Source organism: Scyliorhinus canicula, chromosome 16, assembly GCF_902713615.1.
Source record: "Scyliorhinus canicula chromosome 16, sScyCan1.1, whole genome shotgun sequence".
Classification (NCBI taxonomy): domain Eukaryota; kingdom Metazoa; phylum Chordata; class Chondrichthyes; order Carcharhiniformes; family Scyliorhinidae; genus Scyliorhinus; species Scyliorhinus canicula.
In genome coordinates this window covers 135,999,889-136,024,943 of record NC_052161.1, presented here as the reverse complement: position 1 = coordinate 136,024,943, position 25,055 = coordinate 135,999,889, and the positions used below count along the sequence as shown (strand labels likewise).

The window sequence follows — 25,055 nt, the reverse complement described above, 5'->3', positions numbered from 1 at the left end:
GAGCCATATATTGCTGTTGCAAATTGGTCGTTTGACCATTTTAAATTCATTATGGTGAATTTTGCACTGGTTCAGATGAGATATTAATTGAGCTCAATGACAGCCAGTGTCCATGTTAGAAATTGTGAAGTTAATACAGCATAGCTAGATCCAATCCTGCCAGAACCCGATTGCTTAACACCAATTTCAGAATGCTTTTGACATGTGAATTTTATAACTATCTAGCTGTTTACCCGTATGTCTGCTCCATGTGTAAATACCACCTGTGCTGAGCTGTGGATTTATATCAGGAGTAAGGGGTCAAAATTATTTGAATACTTTGTTTTTCTGGTTTTGTTCTCTTTGTCCTTGCTGGAAACTATTTCCCTGAGATAGGAAAGGGAGAGCAGATACTCTCCGGGAGCTCCCTTTCATAATATGCATGCCTAGAAAATTTGGCTGTGGGGAAACATCACAGCTGAGCATGATTGATTAATTCCCCAATGTCGACATACCTGCTCTTTTCAGCAAGGATCAGTGGATTATGGGTCAGCACTGGGAACACTGGCTGATTTATTTCACGGACACCTGGGCTGTCTGTAATGTTTCTAAAGTCAAGGTCAGGGGTGAAAGACGGTATACCGTACAGTTACTTTTTAGGAACCATTTTTAATCGTGTTAAGCATAGTTTATGCTCAAAATAAGCCTTGTTAATCTGCAGATTTCAAGTTTTTTTCACAGGAACAGATGCATTGTATTGGTCTCTTTGATATGGGCCATGACTTCTAATCTTGTATATGGATATTTAATTGAGATGCAGTTTGAAAGCTTTCAGTTAACACAACAAATTAAACAACCCTTGTCTTTTAATTTTAATTTCCTACAATAGCTTTCATTTGTATAGCACATTTTAACTTGGGCAATCTCTTGGTTAATGTAAAAATCAAGTGTTTTGCAATTGATTACAATATTACAACTTTGTGAAATCATGTTGTTTATTGTAATGCAACAACACAATATTGTAATGCTGCCTTTCTGTTACCTGTTGTGTATCCTAATGCTGATCGAACATCACCATTGCCACCTTTGTTTTTTGAGATATGCTCATTATGTGGTGAACCACAGCAAAGTGCTGTGGTGGTCGGCACTGGTAACTACCAGCAATGGCAAATGGAAATGCCACGATCAAATGAAATGCTCAAACTGGAAGAAGTGCAAAAACCTAAAGCTGATGTATCTTTGCCTGCGCTCACGCGATTGCTTGAACGATTCAATATTTTCTGTTACTTCTCTTGATAGCTCATTTTTCTAAAGGCAGCAACACTGTAGTATAAGGTAACTTGGTTCCCTGCCTTTTGTAGAAAAAATGCCTAGATAAATATAGTGCTGTGGGTCGCAAAGGACAATCACTTTTAACACTGCACCAATCAAGATGTCCCAAACTACATGGCACTGTATGGGTGCAAGAACATCTTCGGCTGGTGGAATCCTGGATGATCTTAATGTTGAGTAGTATGCGCCAGCTACAGCCCCGTTAGAGTGTTCAGGAATGAACTGTTTTCATATTTTCACCCGCTTATTTTCATTCCTATTATCCTTGATTTTAGTCGATTTGCACTGATTTGAAGTTGCAAATTATTCCAGTAGGAACCAGTTCTCATGAAGTAACATAAAGGGAGTTGTCATCTGGCATTGGGAAGCATTGAGGCGATGGAGAAAACAATTAATTGCAGCAGCGGGTCACCATCATAGAACTTTCTCTTGTTTATCTCATTCTGCACCAACTCTATCAGTAGTTTTTGGGCCCCTTTTAACACTTTTGAAGTTTGGGACATTTACTTTTGAGAATTTGGGCTAGTTCATTTGAATATTCCTTTGAGTATAAATTTGCCAGTAGAAAAGGGGTTATAAAATCTTTTACTCCACATTTATTCCAGGTTTTGTTCTCTGATCTCTTCCTTGCTACCTATCACTTTGGGTCTGCATTCCGTGCACTCATTGCACTTTTGAGTAGGCACAGGCTTTGAGTTTTGGCTGCATCTAGAATCTTTGCCAGATTCTAGTGACTAGTGTTCTGACTCCTTCAATATCTCTACTTAAAAGTTTGTATCCGTGTAGTTGTCATCCTCTCCATAGCTGGTGTTCCTTCTCAACTCTCCTTGACATTGACTATTCAGGTACTTCTCATTCCCAGAGGGATGATGTACCCCAGTGCTGTCATTTGGCTTACTTCGTATTCTGGTATTAATATGCTCCTTTTGGGGAAAAAACAGGATTGAAACCAGAATGCTTTAATGTTCTGGTGTGACTTTTTTTTTCAATTCATCAACACAAAATCTCCCAACACCAGTGCTTCACTTTGGTGTTGTACAGCTTGGAAAACACTCTCTTCAGCCTAAATCCACATTTGGAAAGATACAATCAATGTTTGATCATTCCCGTTATTATTTTCTGCAGTAAATGGACTGTACAGAAATTTCACAAGTCCTCCATTACATGTTACTGAAATTATGCCGTCAGCGGAACAGGTATTATTAAATCATTAACCAATCCACTGCCAGCTGGTTGACTGGTTGGACCTTTTCAAGGACACTCTGTTAAGGGCACTATTGTGATAACAATAAACTAGCCTCGTTGACATGGCCTTCTTCTACAGCTTGAACTAAATGGAAGATTGTGCCTTTGTACTTCTTTCCAAACAGCCTGTGCTGGCCCTCTGCAGTGGTTTTGGGGTGTCCTGAATTTAAAGAACGAGGAAGCGCCTACAAGATAAGTAATAAATCTGTTGCTTAGGAAACTTTCATCCACAGGAATGCTTCTACAAATTACTATTGTCAAGCATATACGGAATGCATACCCTCCATGTACCAGGGAAAGAAAATATAAATCATAGATACTGACATTTTCAACATCTAATACACAAATTATATGTCACAGACAGATTCAGTATTTCCAGATGTAGCAGTCCATGCAGTGCTGTTATTTTTTCATGCCTCACGTGTTTTCTCTTAGCCTGTCATGCTGAATAACTGTTTCCCTTTGAGGAACAAGCCAAAACATGCTAAGGATTTTGGGGTTCTTCCATCCCTCAGATCAATAGTCCTTCACCTCTTGCCTTCTAGAGTAACAGAAGAACCATAAAAGGAAATTATACGTGACTTTGAAGAGGACTGATTTTGTAAACTGCACACCACATCTTCTATGCTAATTCTCCACCGTTTGAAAATGATCCCTGGCATCGGAGTTGTTGGCAGATCTCCCTTGGCGTCAGTTTTGGTGGATCAAAGGATACACATTTTATAACAATAGGGATGTTATGCTATGTACTACATGATGCATAATGAGTACTGATTTGCAGTGATGGAGGAAGCTGCTCCATCAAGTCAATTCATCAACGATTGTAAAAGTGTTTGAGAGATTGTGACATTTGGAGGAAGTGTGTGCCATACGCTAGAAATTGCCTTTTGGGTTTTGGAAATAGTGAGATAATCGTGAGGAAAGGAAAACAGTGCAGCTTTAGATTTCCTGGTTTCCAATTTAAGATCAGGCTATTTGTTTGAATAACGATTATTACATTAAAAAAATATATGTAAATAGCTGTGAAATGTTTTACGATTCCGCAGTATATGCCTGATGTAACTTTGCAACACAGCCCCATTTTGCGGCTGAACTGTCACCACTGAAGTAAACCAAATAATGAATGACAACAACTAAAATGTATTTTGTCAAAGAAAAATATATACATGCAGCATTCTAATAATGGACCAATGTGTACATGTCTAGACCTTAATTCACCAGGAACTGTTTTGCTCCATCCCAGAATTTGCTTTGACATATTTAAAATGCGCACACATTCATTCATCAGCACCTAAATCTTCAGTTTTCTGTGCCATTTGAAACGTAAAATGGAAACATAGAGGGCTATTTGCAGTTTAGTCATGTTCCCGTCCTTTTCGGCTCAGCCCACCAAACCATTAAAATGTCAGACGTATCAAAAGACTGAAAATATTTAATCGCATAACGTAGATAAGATGCCATCTAGCTATACAAGATGTCATGCATCACATTGCTGCAAACAAGAACGCTCTTGTTTAGTTTTATTCATTGCCTTTTGTAATTTAAGGTTTGGATGAAGTCTGTGCTATCGTTAAGATACCCCAGGGGTTAACATAATGAAGCTATTTTTTAGTGTAGCTAATATGGTATTTAAGTATGTCATGCTCACATTTTTATTTTGGTAATAATACAAGCCTACGCATATGATCTCTTCTGTTTAAACTATTTTCGTGATTATTGGGTGATGTTGTTTTGCTGAACAGGGCTGATTCCTTTGTGATGTAGCTCAGGTCTTAGTGGTTCAATTTGAATGCTGGAATTCAGCAAATTCTAGGAACTATAATTACTCGATGTAATTTTACCCACTGATTCTGCACGAACCAATTTGAAGCCAGCTTCAAGTTGCATTATTCCTTAGATATTTTACTACTGCTCCAGTTAAGAAACATTTCTAAACAGAAAGCGATTTCTGTTTTAAAAAAAAAATCTCATTGTTTCATCTGTTTGACTGCTGACTCTTGATGGTTTAATATAACTTATGCTTCTGTATCGAAGATCAAAAGATTTGCCTTATTCACAAGGTTTCTCTTCTCATTTTGTGGATTTCTAGAAGTATGGTATCAGCTATTCTTCTTGCAAATACTGGTTATTTTCAGAATTCCTTGACCTCTTTGCTCGGTGGGATAACAGGGTGGAACTGGAGATGACTATAACCAGAATGCACAGCTCACAACTCTGACTCTGCGATTTCTGGCCCCAATGAGAGTTGGGTAACATTTAATTTGAATATTCACAGATTTGTTCAGGCCAATTGCAACTGCGATCAAGCAATGTGATAGCTAACTCTTCATTCCTACATCTCCAAGCAAGGGACAGAATTCTGGGTTTTGGTGCTGCATTTGTCCTGGAATGAGGGGGCACGGACATAAAAGATTTGAATGCAAGCGAGTTAGCATCGAGAGAGGAGAGACTTTCAAAGATTGTAGGTTGTGGAATGCAGAACTGGAGTTGATGATTGAACAATGTCGAATTGAAGAATAGGCTATGCAGTTGAAGGAGAGGGGGAGTAAAAGTGAAATGGGGACAGGGTATGCACATGAGTTCAACAACGCAGATTGGTTTAATCGAACAGCCTATTTTCATGTTGTAATTTCAGTGCAATTCTTTGAGGAAGACAAAGATGACGTGCCTTTTCCTTTGATCAGATTAGCTACATTATTTGACAGGCTTGGTCGAACATCAAAGTTATGATGTGGAGATGCTGGCGTTGGACTGGGGTGAGCACAGTAAGAAGTCTCACAATACCAGGTTAAAGTCCAACAAGTTGGTATCGATTCACTAGCTTTCGGAGCGCTGCTCCTTCCTCAGGTGAATCGAAACAAACCTGTTGGACGTTAACCTGGTGTGGTAAGACTTATCAAAGTTATGAACAGTGACTTGAGAGTTCAGACTTCTTGAGGATTTTCACTTTCCTTCCAGCTTTTCAGCCAGTGCCACTACTTCTTTTGTATATGTTGAATCAAATATAGTTATGGACCTGAACGTTTGTAATTTTTTTTGTTTTTTTAGCATATTTGTTCATATTGAAATGTATTTTTACAAGTGTTTTTATTCTCCATTTTCACGGTTTCCTCCAAGATTTACACCCCACCCACAAACAGTAAACGGTAACAAATACAAAATCAATCCCCTTAACAATAACAACGATCCCATCCTCCCACCACCCCAAACAACGGCCCAACTGTCAATATATGCATCCAATAAAACAAACCATCCCTCGGTGGAAACGGAAAAAAAGAAAAAAGGAGCCCGGGACCGCCCATGGTCACCACAGAGTCCACCCCCCCCCCCCCCCCCCCCCCCCAACCACCACCACACTCAACGCCGTCCACCCTCTGAAAGAGTGCCGTATGTGATACCCAAGAGTTGTAAACCCCCCCCCCCCCCCCACCCAACTCCTCCCATTCACTTCCTCATCTAAAACTCCTCCCCCCAACCTCGGTTCTTTCCCCCCAACTTTCCACCCCGGCTAGACCACTCGGACCCTGTTCTGCCAGGCTCTGATGGCCACAGCCCCTACCCCCACCTCACTCCCGTTCACTGGCTGGTTTAAACCGGCCAGCGCGGAGGTTCCCGCCCGGGTCCCTTTCCCCTTGCCCAGCCCCAGGAAAGCCCAGAAATCCTCTTTTAGTACACACACCCCGCATATCCACCTACACCACTTCGAGTGCAAGTCCCCCCACTTCCCTTGCCCAAATATATACAACATTGGCTCCTTTAGCCCACACACCCGCATGCAGTGAAACAAAAAAGAAGAAAATACAGTCCTGAGGTTACATCGGCACATGGCCATTTCTCAATTTCTCAGTTCTGCCACAGTCCTTCTGCCTTCGCAAACTCCTCCGCTGCTTCCGCCGTTCCAAAATAAAAGTCCTTGAACTTATAAGTCACCCTCAGCTTCGCTGGATATACAATGCCGCACTGCACCTTGCTAATGTACAGCGCCCTCTTCACCCGGTTGAAAGCAGCCCGCCTCCTCGCTAGCTCCACTGTAAAGTCCTGGTATACACGCATACCAGCACCAGCCCATTGCACCACCCGCTTCTGCTTGGCCCAGCACAGGACCTTCTCCTTCACACTGTACCTACGGAAGCACAGAGTCACTACTATTGGTGGCTCACCCGCCTTTGGTACAGGCCTCCACGACCGATGATCCTCCCCCTCCCCCAATAGTTTCGCCAGCATAGTGGCAAAATACTCAGTCGGCCGTGGCCCTTCAACTCCTTCGGGCAGCCCCACAATCCTCAAATTCTGTAACCTGGATCTGTTTTCCAGGTCTTCCATTTTGCCTCGCCATCATCTTCCGCATCTCCTTCCCCATCGAGGTAAGTTGATCACTGTGCTGCAATAACGTCTCCTCCACTTCCTACAGTACCTCCCCTTGCGCCCGCACCTCTGCCACTGCACCCGCCACTGCCGTTGTCACCGGGGAAATCGCCTCCTCCACCAGCACACTCAAAACCTCCCTCATCTCCTTCCTCATCGCCTCCCAAGTGTTTTGTAAACTGCCTTTCGAATTCTGCAGCCATCACCTTGGTTATCTCTTCAGCCGTAAGCAATGTGGCCTCCCCTGGTGCTCCAGCCTCCTTTTTCCTTGGTGGCCCCGTGGTGACCTCTCCACTCCCCGGCGGACCCTCAGTTGTCTTTTTAATGGCCGTCTTCTTGCTGATCCTGGACATCCTCTTCCGCTGTGCCTCCTGTGTGGCTTCTACGTGCCTTCTGCCTGCTTTTTATGCGTCCGTGGAGCCTGGGAGCGGGCTTAAAGCCCCGAAAATGTCGTTCCCGAGCGGGAGCCCTCCGTTGTGCGGCTGCCTCCCGCCTGCCGTCACCGGCAGTCTCCTGAACGTTTGTAATTAAAGGTAGTTTTCTTTTTCTTTTATTAAAAAAAAAGTAAATCTAGAAAACCCAATTCTATTTTTTCAAAATAAGTTGAAATTTTAGTGTGGCCAATCCACCTACCCTGCACATCATTGGGTTGTGGAGGTGAGACCCATGCAGACACTGGGAGAATTTGCAAACTCCACATGGACAGTGACCCGAGGCCGGGATCGAACCTGGGTCCTCGGCGCCATGAGGCAGCAGTGCTAACCACTGCGCCACCGTGCCGCCCCAGGTAGTTTTCTTTTTAGAGAGTAGGTCAGAAACTTGGCTGTGAAGATGTTTCTTGCAAAAACAAAATACCATTCTAACCTTCTATAGGTCACCTGTATTATCATCAGCAATAAAAATGCTACTTTTCATATCATTTAGCACACAATTAAAGACGAACGTGCTGAGACGCAGCCTATGGCTGGACTATTCTTCTTGGGTCTAAATCAGACTTATCAGCCTTTTCGCTCAGGGGACCATGTTTGGATATTTTCCTCTCGAGGGGTCAATAAGCAAATTTTGGAAAGATGAGGTTTGGCACAATAAACAAATTTCAAAAAAATGCTGAGGATTGAAGGAACAAAACAATTGGTGAACATATGTAAAGCAATATCATAGCAATACACTTGAGTTAAAAAAGAGTAAGCAGTAAAAATGACCAGAATGTTGGAGGGGCCATATATGTGGGTGGGATTGTGTGTGTGTGGTGTTGTTCTCTCTCTCTTTCTCTCTCTCTCTTGCTCTCTCACTGTCTTGCTCTCTCTCTCTTGCTCTCTCACTGTCTTGCTCTCTCTCTATCTCTCTCTCTCGCTGTCTTGCTCTCTCCCAGGCTCCAGCCCCGATATATAATTTGGCCCCCACAGCTCCAGCCCTGACCTATCTTTGCTTCTTTCACACACCAGTCTTCCCTGTTCGACCAATCAGACTGTTTTTCTCTCCCTCATTTGCTGTTGATATGCTCACTGGTCAGCTGAGAAGCAGTTTCTGATTGTAGGAGCAACCCCAAGCAGAATTGTAGAATTCCTGCATTTCATCACATCAAGTCTGTACTGACCCTCTGAATGAGCACCCTACCTCGGCCCATTCCCCTACCCTATCCCCATAACCCAACCTAACCTTTGGACACTAAGGGGAAATTTAGCATGGCCAATCCAGCATAGAATCTGGGAGGAAACCTGAGTACCCGAAGGAAACCGACGCCGACACGGGGAGAATGTGCAAACTCCACATAGACAGTCACCCAAGGTAGTGAGAGAGCAGTGCTAACCACTGTGCTGCAATCTCGCATTAAAACTCAGCGAATTGACACAAATTTTGGAAGCTCCCTCTGGGGGCCACATAAAGGGGCATTGCGGTCCAAACCTTGGTTGAGCATGGTCTAAATGGAGAAATGTTGTTGAACTATCTTCATCCATTATTCTAGGTGGAGCATCATTATCCAAATGTGAATCAATAGGGTCTGTTCGACAATTAAACAAAGGCATGTATATTTACATTCTGTGATTTTCCAAATAATTTTTACTTTTTCAGAAATACTTTTAAGCCTTTGAAAAATGACCAAAAATAAAAATCAGTTATCAATGGGTGCATTCTTCGATGGAAGTTGGAACTGGTCCAGCTGAGCTACTATTCTGTATTTTCCATCTAATGAGTTAGCGTACAGTCCAATGAAGGACATGGAGCAGTACCCATCCACATGTATATTACGATGAAGTAGATAAACCTTTTGCAAAGGTTTAAAAAATGATTTTTAATTCTTTACTTTTTCCCCCCTCTGGCACAATTAATACACTTGCCATTTATTATTTTCAGTGGGCAATGCAGTCAAATTGTTAGTTATGTAACTTTCTCCCTTCAGAAACAATTATCAGAATGATTAGCTCTCTGGGGGATATGGTGGCATAATGGTAATGTCACTGGACTAGTAATCCACAGGGTCACATGAATACTTTGGGGTCATGGGTTCAAATCCCACAGGAACTGGTGGAATCTAAAATAATAAAATCTGGAATCATAAACTAATTGAAGCGATGGTGACCATGGTGCCATTGTTGATTTTTGTAAAAACTCATCTTAATGTCCTTTAGGGAGGAGATCTGCCAACCTTACCTGGTCTTGCCTGCATGTGCTCTGAAACGGTCCAGCAAGTCGCACTGTTCAAGGGCGTTTGGAGGAGGAGGGGGGGGGGGGGGGGGGGGTGAGCAACAGTTGCCTTGCCAAGAATAAATAAAATAAATCATAGATTGTGCTGGCAGATAGCACTGCGTTTATAACTTTTGTGACTTATGATCAGCACAGAAGATATCAAAACTAAAATCTAATGCAGAGTTTAGAATAACATGAAGCCAAAAGAAAAATGTCTGAAATGATTTAAAACTAGATAAGAAGGAAGATTGGGAAATTACTGCAAGAGGACAAAATACACCAGTTAATAAATAAGTTGCAACAAAGTTGAAGGACATGAAGAGATTTTTTTGGGCATTATTTTTGTAAGCCAAATATTGTGCACACGTACACACACACACATGCACACTATCCAGATAGTATTCCATAGGCACTAACTGAATCAATGGGAGAATTCATCAGAGTATTTTGAAAATATATTGGTAATTAATGTGATGATCATTAAGATACTGTTTTTGCCTGTTAACTGAATCTATCTGTATCACTTGCATCCTCCTCTCGGCTTATTTTCCCAACAAACTTTGTATTATCAGCAAACTTGAATACATTTTAGACCCAGTGATGATTGTAACTAGATCCTTATGGTGCCTCACTGGTTACCGCCTGCTAACTTGAAAATTACCTGTTTATTCCCGTTCTTTTCTGTCTGAATACCAATTCTCAATCTACATGAATATCTTCACCCCAATCCTATGAGCCCTGTATGGCACCTTATCGAATGCTTATTGAAAATCCATTGTTTTAAAAATAGTGCATGTGCAGGCACTCTACTCTAGGCAAACCCATTTTCTTGATAACCAAACAAAGCGCGGCAAGGTAATTTACTGTGAATAACTGTCATTTATGTCATTCAAACTTAGTTAATTGTTTTTAAATAAAATCTATTTTCTTCTTTTTAATCCAGTCATAATGGCACGTAAGGGGCCATTCAGCCCATCTGATTCATGCCAGTTCTGTAGAGCCGTCGAGTCAGGCCCATTTCTGCCTTCTACTCCATCACTCCGCAAATTAATTTCCTCAAGTGACCATTGAATTTCTTTGTTGTTGAAATCATTCATTGTCTCTGATTCTACTGGAAATTAATAGATAAAAAAGTGAGATGATACATTTGGCTGAAGGGATAGGGAGAGGCAATGTGGACTAAACGGTGCAGTTTTAAAGATTGCGCAGGGATCGGGGACCTGCGGGCACACGTGCACCGGTCTTCGAATGTGGCAGGACATATTGAGAGAGCAGTTTGGAAAGAATATGGGATCTTGGACTTCATAAATAGAGGTATTGAGTACAAATGCAAGGAAGTTGTGCTGTAGCGCTCTGGTCAGACTAGCTAGAGTATTGCATCCAGGCCTGGTGTCACACGTTCAGAAGGATGTGAATGTCCTTGAGAGGGTGCAGAGGAGCCTTGCCAGAATGGTTCCAGGGGGAGGTTAGGATTGTGGGTGTAGGGTTGGGTTGGAGAATTTGGCCTTGTTTTACTCTGGGCAAAGCAAGTTGTGGGAAGATTTGAGAGGTGTCAAAATTATGTCAAGGTGCACAAAGCATTGTACAGTGTACTAACTCCCTTCGTGTGGAAGAGAGGTAACTAAATGATTCTTTTTCCTGTTACATTTGTGGAATAAAATTGCAGCAAGTTGCTTTATAGTTATCCCCAATACATTGCACATTGCTAAGCCATTCAAATTTAATTTACTGTAACTTAAAGGCAGCCTGTTTCAACACTGTCAAAATCTGGGTTGCTTCCAACAGCACGTGGCAAAAATAATATAAATAGTATCACCAGCCGTGTTCACCATCTGAAGCACAGATCAAGCCACTAATAACTGCTGTGAATTTCCACGCTGAAATAAACCAACTAAAAAAGAACAATATAATTGTCTGTAAAACAGTGATTCTTGCATTCCCACCCTCTTCAAGTTTTTTATTTATTTGTGTAATGTGGACATCGCTGGCTAGGCCAGCATGTATTGCCTATCCTGAAATGCCCTTGAAATTGAACTGATGTAGTCCATGTGGTGTAAGTACACCGGTTGTGCCGTTAAGGAGGGAGTCTCAGGATTCTGACACAGGGATGGTGAAGGGATGGTAATAAATGTCCAAGTTGGGTTGGTGTGAGTGGAACTTGTCGGTGATGGCGCTTCTATGCATCTGCTGTCCCTGTCCTTCCAGATGGTAGAGGCCGCGAGTTTGGAAGGTGCTGTCAAAGGAACCTTGGCGAGTTGCTGCCCTGCATCTTGTAGATGGTACACACTGCTGCCACTGTGGGTTGGTGTTGGAGGGAGTGAATGCTGAAGTGGGTTACTTTGTCCTGGATGGTGTTGAGCTTCTTGAGTGTTGTTGGAGCTGCACTCATCCAGGCAAGTGGAAAATATTCCATTACACTCCTGACTTGGGGAGTAAGGTGGTGAGCTGCTCTCCACAGAATTCCCAGCCTGTGACCGGCTTTTGTAGCCTCAGTATTTCTAAGTTTTGTACGATTCAGTTCCTGGTCAATGGTAACCCCCCCGGGTGTTGATAGCAGGGGATGCAGACCATGGTAATCCATTGAATGTTAAGAGGTGATGATTATACTCTCTCTTAATGGCGAAGGGCAATTTTCATTTTATTTTTCATTGCCTGGCCCTTGTGGGTTACTTGTCAACACAAATCTGAATATCGTCCAGGTGTTGCTGCATGTGGACACGGTCTGCTTCAGTATTTGAGTTACAAATGGTGCTGAACAGAGTAATATCATCGGCAACTACCCCAACTTCTGAACTTATGTTGGAGGGAAGGCCATTGATGAAGCAGCTGGAGATGGTTGGACCTAGGACACTTCTCTGAGGAACTTGTGCAACAATATCCCAGGACTGAGCTGACTGACCTCCAACAACCATAACCATCTCCCTTTAATCTAGGTATGACTCCGAACAGTGGCGAGTTTACCAGATTCCCATTGACTCCAGTTTTGCTAGGGCTCCTTGATGCCATACGTGACCAAATGCTGCTTTGATGTCAAGGGCAGTCACTCTCATCTGAGTTCATCTGTTTTGTCCATGTTTGGACCGTGCCTGCCATGTTTACTACGTTACAACAGTGATGACACCTCAAAAGCACTTCATTGGTTATTAAACACTTCGGGATTTCTTTGTTTAATTTGAATCATTTCTAGCTATTTAATAAAACAGAAATTCCTCGTCTCCCGAGAAATAGTTGTACATATTAGTTGCACCCAAAAGCAATAAATAGAGCAATTTCATTTATTATTATCTTTATTGTCACAAGTAGGCTTACATTAACACTGCAATGAAGTTACTGTGAAAAGCCCCGAGTCGCCACATTCCGGCGCCTGTTCGGGTACACTGAGGGAGAATTCAGAATGTCCAAGTTACCTAACAGCATGTCTTTTGGACTTGTGGGAGGAATCCAGAGCACCCAGAGGAACCCACGCAGACATGGGGAGATTGTGCAGACTTTGCACAGACAGTGACCCAAGCTGGGAATTGAACCTGGGACCCTGGCGCTGTGAAGCAACAGTGCTAACCACTGTGTTACCGGGCCACCCATTTAAAATGCTACGCTGCTAACAGATCATGTTGTGCAACACATACAGCGGCACAGTGGTTAGCACAGCTGCCTCACAGCACCAGGTACCCGGGTTCAATTCCACTCTTGGATGACTGTGTGGAGTTTGCATGTTCTTCCCAAGTCTATGTGGGTTTCCTCCCACAGTCAAATGATGTGCAGGTTAGGTGGGGTTACGGGGATAGGGCGGGTGGAGTGGGCCCAGGTAGAGTGCTCTTTCGGAGCGTTGGTACAGACTCGATGGGCCGAATAGCCTCCTTCTGCACTGTGGGGATTCTATGGTATCCTGCCATCTCAGTGTTTCACCGTTTTGCCAAAGTGCATTGATGCTTTCATCCCCCACAGCAAACCTTTACTGTCACATTTCTTGATTGGCTCGAAGAAAAATAGGAGCTTATCAAAACTGAAGGGAACATTGGAATCTGAAGTGAAGAAAGTAGTTTGGAAACTTAACAGTGAAGAACTACGAACAAAACAACGAAACCTGGATGATCAATCAAGAGAACTTAGAGAATGATGCGTTGTCTTATTGTGCTTTTATAAAAATACCACCTTTTTTTTGAATACCACCTATTTTTTGAATAGCAACCATATTGCTACTTAAAGTCCTCAGCCTCTCCATGAAACCTTGGCTTGCACTTGTTATTTTTGTCCAGACCTGTGACCCCATGAAATTTTTTAAGGGCCTCGCATTCCCAGCATGTCTCAAAAGTACTTCACAGCTAATGAATAGTTTTCAAAGTGTGTTTTTCTGTCCCCAAACGTGGTAGCCAATTTGTGCAAAGCAAATTGTTATCTGAAGAGAGGTCTGCCGTTTTCAGTGTTCCCAATGAGCATCTGTAAAATTTAGTCTGGTGCAGTGTTTCTCGTCAGTCTAAGTATTGCAAAATTGTTTGTTTTTAAAAAAGCTAAAGAACATATATGAAATTTTATTCACGTGAAATAAAAAATATATATATTTTGAAGGATAGCGACAAACTAGATTCAAGGACGGGCGAAATGAAGTACACAAAGATACATTGCACGGCTGACCATACTGATTGTTCATTAATCAAACAAACAATGCCATAGATGTGCAGCCAGTTATTTTTCTAGTAACATGGTGACTCTGTGTACAACAGTATTTTAGTTTGCACAGTTGGTGGAAATGATTTTAATCCAACTGGACAGTGAATTTGAGTCTGGTCACAGCTAATCCTTTGAACAAAAGTTGATAACTTAATTTGTTTTAAACTTCAAGAAAACATGTCAGACTAAACGAGAGACAGACAAGGTGCTATTGTTTTCTAGAGCTGCTGCGATTGCATGGAAAACCCTGCAAGATATTTAACGTGCTTCTTCGGTATATTAACCTGGGATAAAATGTAATCTGTTCCTCGGGTTTCTGATTCCAAAGAAAAATGTTGCTTGGTCATTCCTGGGCTTGTTTGTGATTGATAAAGAGATTATTCATTTACATGGGATGTTGGGTGCAAGCCTTTTCGGAGAAGTTCAGAAATTTCTAACTGAAATCGGCTAATTGAAAATGAAATCAAATCGTCCGTGTGGAGTTAGCACATTCTCCCGTGTCTGCTTGGGTTTCACCCCACCACCCAAAGATGTGCAGGCTAGGTGGATTGGCCACACTAAATTGCCCCTTAATTGGAAAAAAAAATAATTGGGTACTCTAAATTTATAAAAAAGAAATGTAAATTAAAGCAGCTGTTGTTATTTATTATTACAGAGGTAACGACACTTGGATGGTTATCTGTGCAACTTTTATTTTCAAAAAATTCAGAGTACCCAATTCTTTTTTCCAATTAAGGGGCAATTTAGCGTGGCCAATCCACCTACCCTGCACACATTTGGGTTGTGGGGGCAAAACCCACTCAAGCACGGGGATAATGTCCCACTGTCCACACGGACAGTGACCCAGAGCCGGGATCGAACCTGGGACCTCGGCGCCGTGAAACTGCAGTGCTACCACTGCGCCACCGTGCTGCCCATCTGTGCAACTCTAATATTTAACAAATAATATTCTTTCAGGAATCAACCAAAAGACAACGCAATCAGCAGTGGCAGAGATCTATTGGAAACTGCCAATCCCCTCCCAAGTGCTGTCAAACCACGTAACATTCTTGTGCCCCCCACATCAAGCTTCTAAAACCCACACCCCCTACCCCAGTAACGGCAAACACATCAGGGCAGTTGCCCCCGAATGGCCGGAGCACAAAATCATACTCCCTCTAAATCCCGGAAACAGGTTTTGACATTTTATTCGTATTTTTAAAATCCTCCCGCGGCCTTGCCGCTCCCTAACTTTGTAACCTCCAGCAACCTTGAAGCATTTCTCAGCTCTTCCAAATGTGGCCTCTCGTGCATCCTAATTTTCTTTGGCAGACGTGCCTTCAGCTGCCTATGGCTGAGATGCTGGGATTCTCACTTTTTACCATTAACTACTCTACCAGTCCTTTTCTCCTTTGCGAGGCCTGTTAATCTATCTCTTTGATCTCAACATGCTAAAGACATAAATGTACGATGCTGTCGCAATGTTTTAATGTTATATACGTGCAGTTCACATGTAGTGAGCCTGGTAATTTACATTTGTTTTGTGCTGGCTTCCAGGTGCCCCCTCCCTTACTGCCACTCTTCATCTTTCAATTGGGAAGGCAGGCCACTTCTTCAGCTGACACATCTGATGGCGCCTTTTAACAGCTTGTTTTACCTTTACTGTGTGGTGCTCCATCTAGTGGTTTTACCAAGAAATTACAAAATCTGTCCAATTTGGCAGTCATGTAAAATGTCAGTGTAGACCACAGCAGCGCTTGGATTAGCAAACATTGTGCATTTTATTTTAGCATATTTACGTGATATATTGCATTTGAAACTGAGGAGGGGTAAGCGAAGCTTTAAAATAATCGTATCGATATTGTTTGGATTCAGTCGCAGAGATAGTGTGCATTTATCTGTTGTTTTTTCAGCATCCAGTTATTCTGCATTAACTGCTGGATTAAAAATAGTTTCTAAATTTAGTATGTCACATTCTGTGATGCATTACCACGCTGTGTGAGTTGTGAGTAATGATTAAAACATTACTTTTTTTCCTTTTAACTTGCCACACTGCAAAACCAGATTTACTGACATGATGTGACAGAATGTCAAAACAAACTATATTGCCATGATGTTACATATTATTTCAAGAAAATCAAAGTCAGAATAAAAATATGGACAAGTGCAGTAGGATCTTATTTCACAATAATATGTCAACAGGAAATGCATTGCTACCATGGCATTTATCAGTACCTGTTTATTAGTAGTTCTCATTTCCACCGCCCAACAAATTATTGAATCTAAATTATTCCTGATATGAAACGGGGTTTTCTCAATCAGGAAAATGTCAGGATGGAAAACTGTTGCTGTCCAGGAAAAACTTGCATACATACAGAACTTCATGGTTCAGTAGCAATCCATTTGTGACCATTGAGAATGAATCAGTTTGAAGATCCTGACCTTTCTTTGATATTTTCTAATTTAAGCAATAGGGTAGTTAATATACTATATACTCACATTGATTCTTTGCATTGCTGGTCAATGTCATCACAAAAACAAAATGTTTAAAAAAAAAAAAAATGCCCAGCAAGCAAGCAAAAACCCCCCAAAACCTTAATTACTCAATACTAAATGTCAAGGGCAGACACACTTCGAAGTGCCAGAAGAGGACAAAAAAGTGAGCTATGTATTACGTTATGAATAAAATTTGCAGATGGTGCATTCCTTCCAAATGGGAACACAAGAATTCACTAAATTTCTAAGCTTTCACATTTAAATACTTAATAGTAAATGTACCCAAGGGGAACGATGCTTTGAAGCTGTCTATTATTTTATGTTTGTGTTAGCATTGTACTTGGTCCGCTGCATGAATTGATCTTATGAAGTTGCTTTTCATACTTGTGTGTTCCTTGGTCTTGCGTCATATTTTTTAAAAATGGGGGCTGCTATTGCCCTTTAAATGACACTTCAAACACGCTTCACTGTATTTTCAGATACATTTTAACAGTGTGTTGCGTGTTGACCTTTCTGCTTCCCAGTTGGACTTTGGAGGGGAAAGTAATTAGGAAGGTAAAAGGAATGTTGCCCTGTATTGCAATGGGAATGGAGTATAAAAGTGAAGACGTTTTGCAGCAACTATACGAGGCATTGGTGCAACCACACCTGGATACAGTGTTGGCGGCCTTTCTTAAATGGGGATGTACTTTCATTGGAAGTAGTTCAAAGGTTCACCAGGCTGATTTCTAGGATGAAAGTGTTTTCATACGAGGAAAGGTAGAGCAGTTTGGGCCTATACTGATTGAAGCTCCGAAGAAAATGAAAGGTGATCTTATTAAAAGATGCAAGATTCTGAGGGGGCTTGACAAGGTGGATGCTGAGGATGGTTCCCTTCTTTTTGGGGAAGGGTGGGGGGGAGAGAAGAAGGTATGATAGAAGCCTGTCAGGAAATGTCGACCCTAAACTAGTAATAGGGTTACCAGCTATGTTTGGATGTATTTCCAGAGATTTAATCACAGCCTCCTACCTCGAAATAGTGCCACTGGATCTTTTACACCCAGACTCAGGTTCAAGTCCCACCTGAAAGAAGACATCTCTGAGAATGTAGCACTCCTCAGCACTCCGTGCTACAATGGGGCGTCAACCTTGATTTTTGCGCTGAAGCCTCAGAAGTGTTTCAAGAAAATTATGAAACAAAATGTTGGTGAAAGCTTCGATGATTTTCTTTCATGGGGGTTGCTTGCAGCTGTGGCCTGGAAATTAGTCTTCAGCTCCTGGAGAATCAAGGACAACCTTGGAGAGTTGGTAACCCTAGCAATGATGTGGGTTTGTCCTAAAAGTGGGAATTAGGCAGATTGTTAGACTAGAACAGAGAAAAGCTCGCTAAAGTGAATATTATGCTTGACCTGGTAATGCTTGTTATAGGACACTGAGCACTCGACCTGCAAAAATTGTTTCGTTAGCAAAACATTGATAACCTGGGCATTACTGGGCATGAAGACTTGTTGCTTCAGTAGTTTTCAAACTAATTTCTCAGATTGTCTTCAAGCTTGACTGTTTTTCACGACCCTTTGGTTTACTTATGAATTGAAAACATTAAGGACCATTTATGCGTTGCAGCTTGAATTTGAATGCCGTTACTTGAATACTAATTTACTATCTCAAAATACAGATAGCGGCAGCTTTTGTTTTTTGAAATCAAGCCCTGCAATATATTTTCTGCCACATGATGTGATTCCTCACAAAATTAATTGGGCTGTCCTGAATGCCATTCTAAAACATATTTCTCCACATTAATTCTAAAGTATAACTCCAGAAACTCGCTCTCCCCGTGTAATGGGTTAATGAAAATAATTAACTCTCAAAATCTATGTGAGGCATAGATTTAAAATTGTTTTTGCCAATTGGTCCCCTTAATAGCTGAGTGATTGCATCTTTTGGTGTGGTGCATAGCTGTGTGGGCTGTGCAGAATTCGACAAAATAATCAGGAGCAATAATGAGGTTACTGTGATTGACTTCAGCACCTGAGCGAGGTGTTTGAGGGCAGGGTGGAAACATCAGGGTTCTTGCCCCTGGCTCCCAGTTAGTGATCTCCATTGCAAAGAACCTAGATGGATGTCGGGTGAGGATAGGATTGCTGTCAGCTGTGATGCCCCCTTGCAGTTGAATAACTTTCCAAAATTCGCACCGTGGTTAATTTATGGAAAATTAGTAAGATTTATACCGTATAGCAATTGTTGCTGCAAATGGAATATATTACAGTATGAATCACTGCCCGTAGGAGAAATAGGAACAAAATTGGAAAAGGAAGGTGCAGAGGTTAACGTAATACAAAGGACACAAGAGCTGAATGTTCTTGTGAGGGGAGAATGACTGCCCTTGACATCAAGGCAGCATTTATTCGTATGTGGTATTAAGGAGCCCTAGCTGAACTGGAGTCGATGGGAATCAAGGGGAAAACTCTCTGCTGGTTGGAGTCATACCTTGCACAAAGGAAGATGGTTCTGGTGTTTGGAGGCCAATCATCTCCACTCCAGGACATCACTGCAGGAGTTCCTCAGGGTAGTGTCCTAGGCCCGGCCATCTTCAACTGCTTCAATGGCCTCCCTTCCATCATAAGATCAGAAGTGGGGATGTTTGCGGATGACTGCACAATGTTCAGCACCACTTGCAACTCCTCAGACAATGAAACAGTCTGTGTCCAAATGCAGCAAGGCCTGGAGAATATCCAGGCTTGGTTGACAAGTGGCAAGTTACATTTGCGCCACGAAATGCCAGGCAATGATCATCTCCCACAAGAGAGGATCTAACTATCACCCCATGACATTCTGAATCCTCCACAATCAATATCCTGGCAGGTTACCGTTCATCAGAAACTGAACAGGACAAGTCATATCAATACTGTGGCTACCAAGGCAGGTCAAAGGCTAGGAATCCTACAGTGAGTAACTCACCTCCTGACCTCCCAAAGCCTGTCCACCATGTAGAGGCACAAGTCAGGAATGTAATGGGATACTCTCCACTTGCCTGGATTAGTGCAACACCAACAACGCTCAAGAAGCTCAACACCATCCAGGACAAAGCAGCCCGCTTGATTGCTCCTCCTTCCATAAACATTCAAACCCTCCACAGCCGACAAACAGTAGCAGCTGTGTTTACAAGATGCGCTGCAGTAACTCACCAAGGATCTTTAGATAGCACCTTCCAAACCCTTGACCACTACCATCTAGAACAGGGTTTTTCAAACTCGGGGTCTCGACCGCAGGTGGGTTGTGAGTGGGTGTCGGGAGGATCGTGGAGTAATCGGTTGTGGCGTTCCTGATCGCGGGAAAAAGCTCCCAACTGCTTTTAAGAATGCCGGCCGCAGGCAGTCCCCGATTGATTGCGGTGTTTGAGGGGGAGGACGGCGCGAGGATGGGCTGTGTGCTGGCCACCGCGCCGGGGGTGGGGGCGGTCGGGGAAATTGGCTGACGGGTGTACACATGGATGCGATTCCAACAGTGGTGGCCCTAGCTTAGAGCTCCGCTCCATTGCTTGTCCTTTACGTGGTGTCTGGCTCGTCCCCCGCCACCCATCGGCAGTTTGCAACCTGCGGCTAATTGGTCAATCCATTCAATGACCAGGACAACGTCCGTTTGCACTCCCACAATTGTAAGTACTGGTCAGGTAGTGGTCTGTGACCGGGGTGGATACAGTGAGAGGCAGCCAGGCTAGGTTTCTCAAAATACTGATTAAACAAGGTCAGTCAATGGGGCTGACACAGGTGAACACTGGGAGAAACCTACAGTCATCACTTTGTGTCGACACTCTCTGGAAATCAGGACGTCAGAGCTTTTGGTGAGAATGGAGCAGGAGGTGACTTGGATGTTTGGATAGTGCAATGCAGTGGAACCAGTAAGAAATAGTGTGACATTGTGCGTGTTTGACAAGTTATTTCATCTCCTCTAAAGTCGTAGTTTGTAAAGTAAAAACAAGATTGTACTTTTTTCTATAATTGGTTAAACTTCTAAAGACGTGGGAGTATATTTAGAACAAAATCTGTGTGTAAGTGTAAGGATACATATGTTCAACTGAAGTTGTTTCAATTTTTAGCAGTAAAAAGTCATAAATTTGGACAAATTGGGTATTAGAAATAAAGCTTCAAAGTTTTAAAAGAAAAGAATGCCGGCCGCGATTGGCCTTTAAATATGCACGATGAGTCTTTCCACCAGAGGCAGCGGCAGAGAGAAGGTCGTGCGTCCGGCACGTCAATGCTTTGGATGCAAAATCATAAGAGGTGAGGCTCTTCCATTTTGCAGCTGCCAGCAAGCAAGCAACAAGACTGTGAAGAACTGAATATGGGTCATTTTGTAATAAGGTGGAGAGGCCAAAGATACAAACAGCCCAGGATCTTGCAACTAAATCTGCTGGAAAGAGCTTCTCGGGAGAGTCCACAGTAGGACACCAGCAGTGCTGGTGTGAGCTGTATCCCGAGCTCCAGGGCCTCTGGCGAACAAACAGTTAAGAAGAAATAGAAATCGGGAACAAAGCAGTATACAGATGATTTCTTGAGGTATGGCTGTAATTGTGCCAGTGCACATCAGGATGCAAAGCCCATGTATGTTCTATGCAGGGAAGTACTGACAAATGTAAAACCCTCAAATCTACGAAGGCATTTGAAGACTAAGCATGGCGAGTTCGAGGACAAACCTCTTGATTTTTATTCAAAGCATGCAGCAAGAACTTAAATCGTCAGCTGAAGTCCTTAGCAGAAATGCAACATTGAATGACGAAGCAAGAGAGATCGTGAGGACCAAGCATGCTCACCTGCCGCATTAAAGGGAAACAATAATGGTGTATCGCGAAGGTTGGCCAGCGTGGGTCGCTAATGTGAGCCGACATCTTGTGAAAGTCGGTCGGCATGGGTCCCGAAGGTCCGCCGGTTGGTAAAAGTGGGTCCCGGAAAAGAAAGTTTGAAAAACACTGATCTAGAAGGACAAGAGTGTCAGATACGTGGGAACCCCGCCACTTGGAGGTTCCTCTCCAAGCCACTCACCCCCTGACTTTGAAATATATCGCCGTTCCTTCACTGTTGCTGGGGCAAAACATGGAACTCCCTCCCCAACAGCACAGTGGTGTACCTACACCTCAAAGACTGCAGTGGTTCAAGAAGGCAACTCACTACCACCTTCTGAAGGGCAACTAGGGATGGGCAATAAATGCTGGTCTAACCATCGACAGCCACATCACGTAAATTAATCTTTTAAAAAGGTGATGATACTTTGGAAAGTTGGCCTTCTGTGGTATTCAATTACATTTTGACTGATTCTTACATTATCTGTCATTGACTTTGTCAAGCTTTATGTGTTGGTGCATCATGTCCTTCCTAATGTAAACAACATAAAGAATGTGAATGCTTCAATTTGAAATAAAATGGAAAATGTGGGAAAGACTCCGGTCAAACAGCTCATGTGGTTTTTGGGACAGAAGGTACAAGATTTAAGCAACTCGAGTAATTCCAGCCTGATTAAGGAAGAAGTTATTTCAAATGCTGTTTACAATTGCCTCTCATAGATGCAGAATTGTTGTGAATTCCAGTTGGTTGAAGCAAAGGTGCACTACACTATGAACCAGTGTAATGTCTGAACAAATGCCAGCCCTCAACTCTTTTGTGAATGTGGCTCATTTCTTTGGAGACTTGAAATTCACTTTCTTTTATGTAGGAGAACACGTAGTCAAGTATTGCGAAGTCTCATACTGTGAGGTGAAATTCTAATTCAGATTACATTTTATTGATTTAATTTGGGCCTAAGCCTTGTCTTGGGGCGAACATTGAAGCAAAACGCGGGAATTCTAACACTTTTTCTCAATTACCAAATTTTGTTAGGCTTCTATATTTTACACCATGTAGTATCAGAGCATTTCATCAGTAAATAATCATAATCAGTGCTTGTTGTTGCCCGAAAGAAACACACTGCTTTCTAGCCAAACACTGTATGCCAGTGAGAGTAGCCATGAACTCCAGCTCAACAGAACTTTGCATCCAAGAATATTTAGTCACTATAGATAAAAACTGAAAGAATGTGAATGCTTCAATTTGAAATAAAATGGAAAATGTGGGAAAGACTCCGGTCAAACAGCTCATGTGGTTTTTGGGACAGAAGGTACAAGATTTAAGCAACTCGAGTAATTCCAGCCTGATTAAGGAAGAAGTTATTTCAAATACTGTTTACAATTGCCTATCATAGATGCAGAATTGTTGTGAATTCCAGTTGGTTGAAGCAAAGGTGCTTTGCTGGGGAGGTAGCAAGGAGGGAAGGCAAGATATGGAATAAAAATACTGAAGAGAAAATACTCTGAATTTGAGCAGATAACGATTGATATAAATTGGACAGAATACACTTCATTGATCCAAATATATTAGTTAACCCTCCAGCAGAAACAACAGGCTGATTTAGAAAAAATAGTTTTTAGACAGACAGAAACTTGATGTGTTTACTGTGTGCAGCTACTGCTCCATGTGTGTGCCAGCATAAAAGGAAAATAATGTCATAAGGGATGAGCTTTGTCAAACAGCCCACACTGCATTAACAGCTAAACAACATAATTCATTAGCTACTGTCACATTTGGATGTCAGTTTTATTTCCCTCTTGATATGAGGGTCCCCGGCAATGTGCTCGGCAAGAGCTGGTATTAGCCGAGCAGCCAAATAGTTTGCTCATTGCTAACCATATGAGAGGAAGAATGTACATGTTTATCACTGTAAAAGCAGCTGGTTGCCGTTTTGTGCGCTGCTTAAGGTATCCTTATATCTGAGTTTTTCTTCTTAATTTCCTGGCAAACATTGTACCATGCAGCAGGTCACATGATGCAGCGATAAGCTAAAAATTGTTGAATGCTGCTAATAAATCTGCTGGCTGAGTCACGGGAAGGCCCTTCGTGAACATATGTTGTTGGGAGAGGATTTTTGACTGATGAAGAAAGGATTAGTTGTGATCAGAAACTCCAGTTTTGGCATTGTTGTGTGATCATACTGAAAATGCTTCCTTTTATGGTCTACAAAGCACACAAACCATTATGCTATTAACTGACATCTTCAACGGTGAATGCAAGATGACGAGCAAATGTGGCTTGTAAGATATGTAAATGTAAACTTTTAAAAATTTGTATTATAAAATGATGGGAGAGTGGATTAATATGAGATGTAAATTTCAGGGAACTGTTATAGAATTTTAAAATAACAGGGTTGTCATTGAGCGGTTGTTTTCTCTAGCTGCAGTCACAGGATAAAGGATTGATCATTTATGGCTGAGATGAGAAATTTCTTCGCTAAGAATGTGGTGAATCTTTGGAACTATCCACCCCAGAGGGCTGTGGACGCTCCATCTTGAGTATATTCAAAGCTGGAAAAGTATTTGGGGTCTCATAGAACGGAGGGATACGAGGACTGGGGGGAAATTGAGTTGCGACAGAAGATCAACCATGATCAAATGGAATGATGGACTAGGCTCGAGGGCCATAAATAAATAAATAATCGCTTATTGTCACAAGTAGGCTTCAATGAAGTTACTGTGAAAAGCCCGTAGTTGCTTGTGACACTCTGACGCTTGTTCGGGGAGTCCGGTACGGGAATTGAACCCGCGCTGCTGGCCTTGTTCTGCATTACAAGCCAGCTGTTTAGCCCACTGTGCTAAACCAGACCCATAGAGTCTACTCTAATTATTATGTTTTTATACAGGGTGTGTCTTTTGACCGGAATCCAGCAGATAGAAGTGAATGTAGTGTAGTTTGCAGACCATGTTTGTTGCAGTTAGTTTAATTTTTGTGTGCAAATTATTTTTGACACATCAATGCAATTAATAGTTTGTCGTCATAGTAAAAAAAACATAAAAAAAGTTATTGAAGTTGAATTATCTCATCAGCAGTTTTCCAATTGAATGTTACTCCGTTGATCAGGGCTCATGTTTGAGTCTTTTGCCTGCAGTGTGGATAGTCTGTTTTTCATGCACGTCCTTCCCTCCCTCATTTGAAAACCTGTCCATATTCGCAGCATGAAAAGTCAACACATGGAGCTTCTAACTTTGTGTATACTCTGCAGTAAGCATCGATCTACTCACGTTAATGTGGACCAACATAAATTGACGATATTGCTTTGCTGGTGCGATTTGTTCATTCTTCGGATCCAGTTCTAAGAGCAAAAAAGAAAATAATGCATCCTAAATGATACACAGCACAGTTCTGTGTTGCAACCCAGTTCCTTTTCTTTCCAGCAATGTTGTAGGACTCTCGAGGTGGAAATCAACGTCTGTTACTATTGTGAACATTTTAGCATTCCCCATA

General features: G+C 42.2%; 1 protein-coding gene across 8 annotated transcripts in view; it reads left to right on the top strand.

Moving 5' to 3' along the window:
- rerea (arginine-glutamic acid dipeptide (RE) repeats a) overlaps positions 1-25,055 on the top strand; it is a 626,626-nt gene that overhangs the window by 165,549 nt on the left and 436,022 nt on the right. The window lies entirely within an intron of this gene.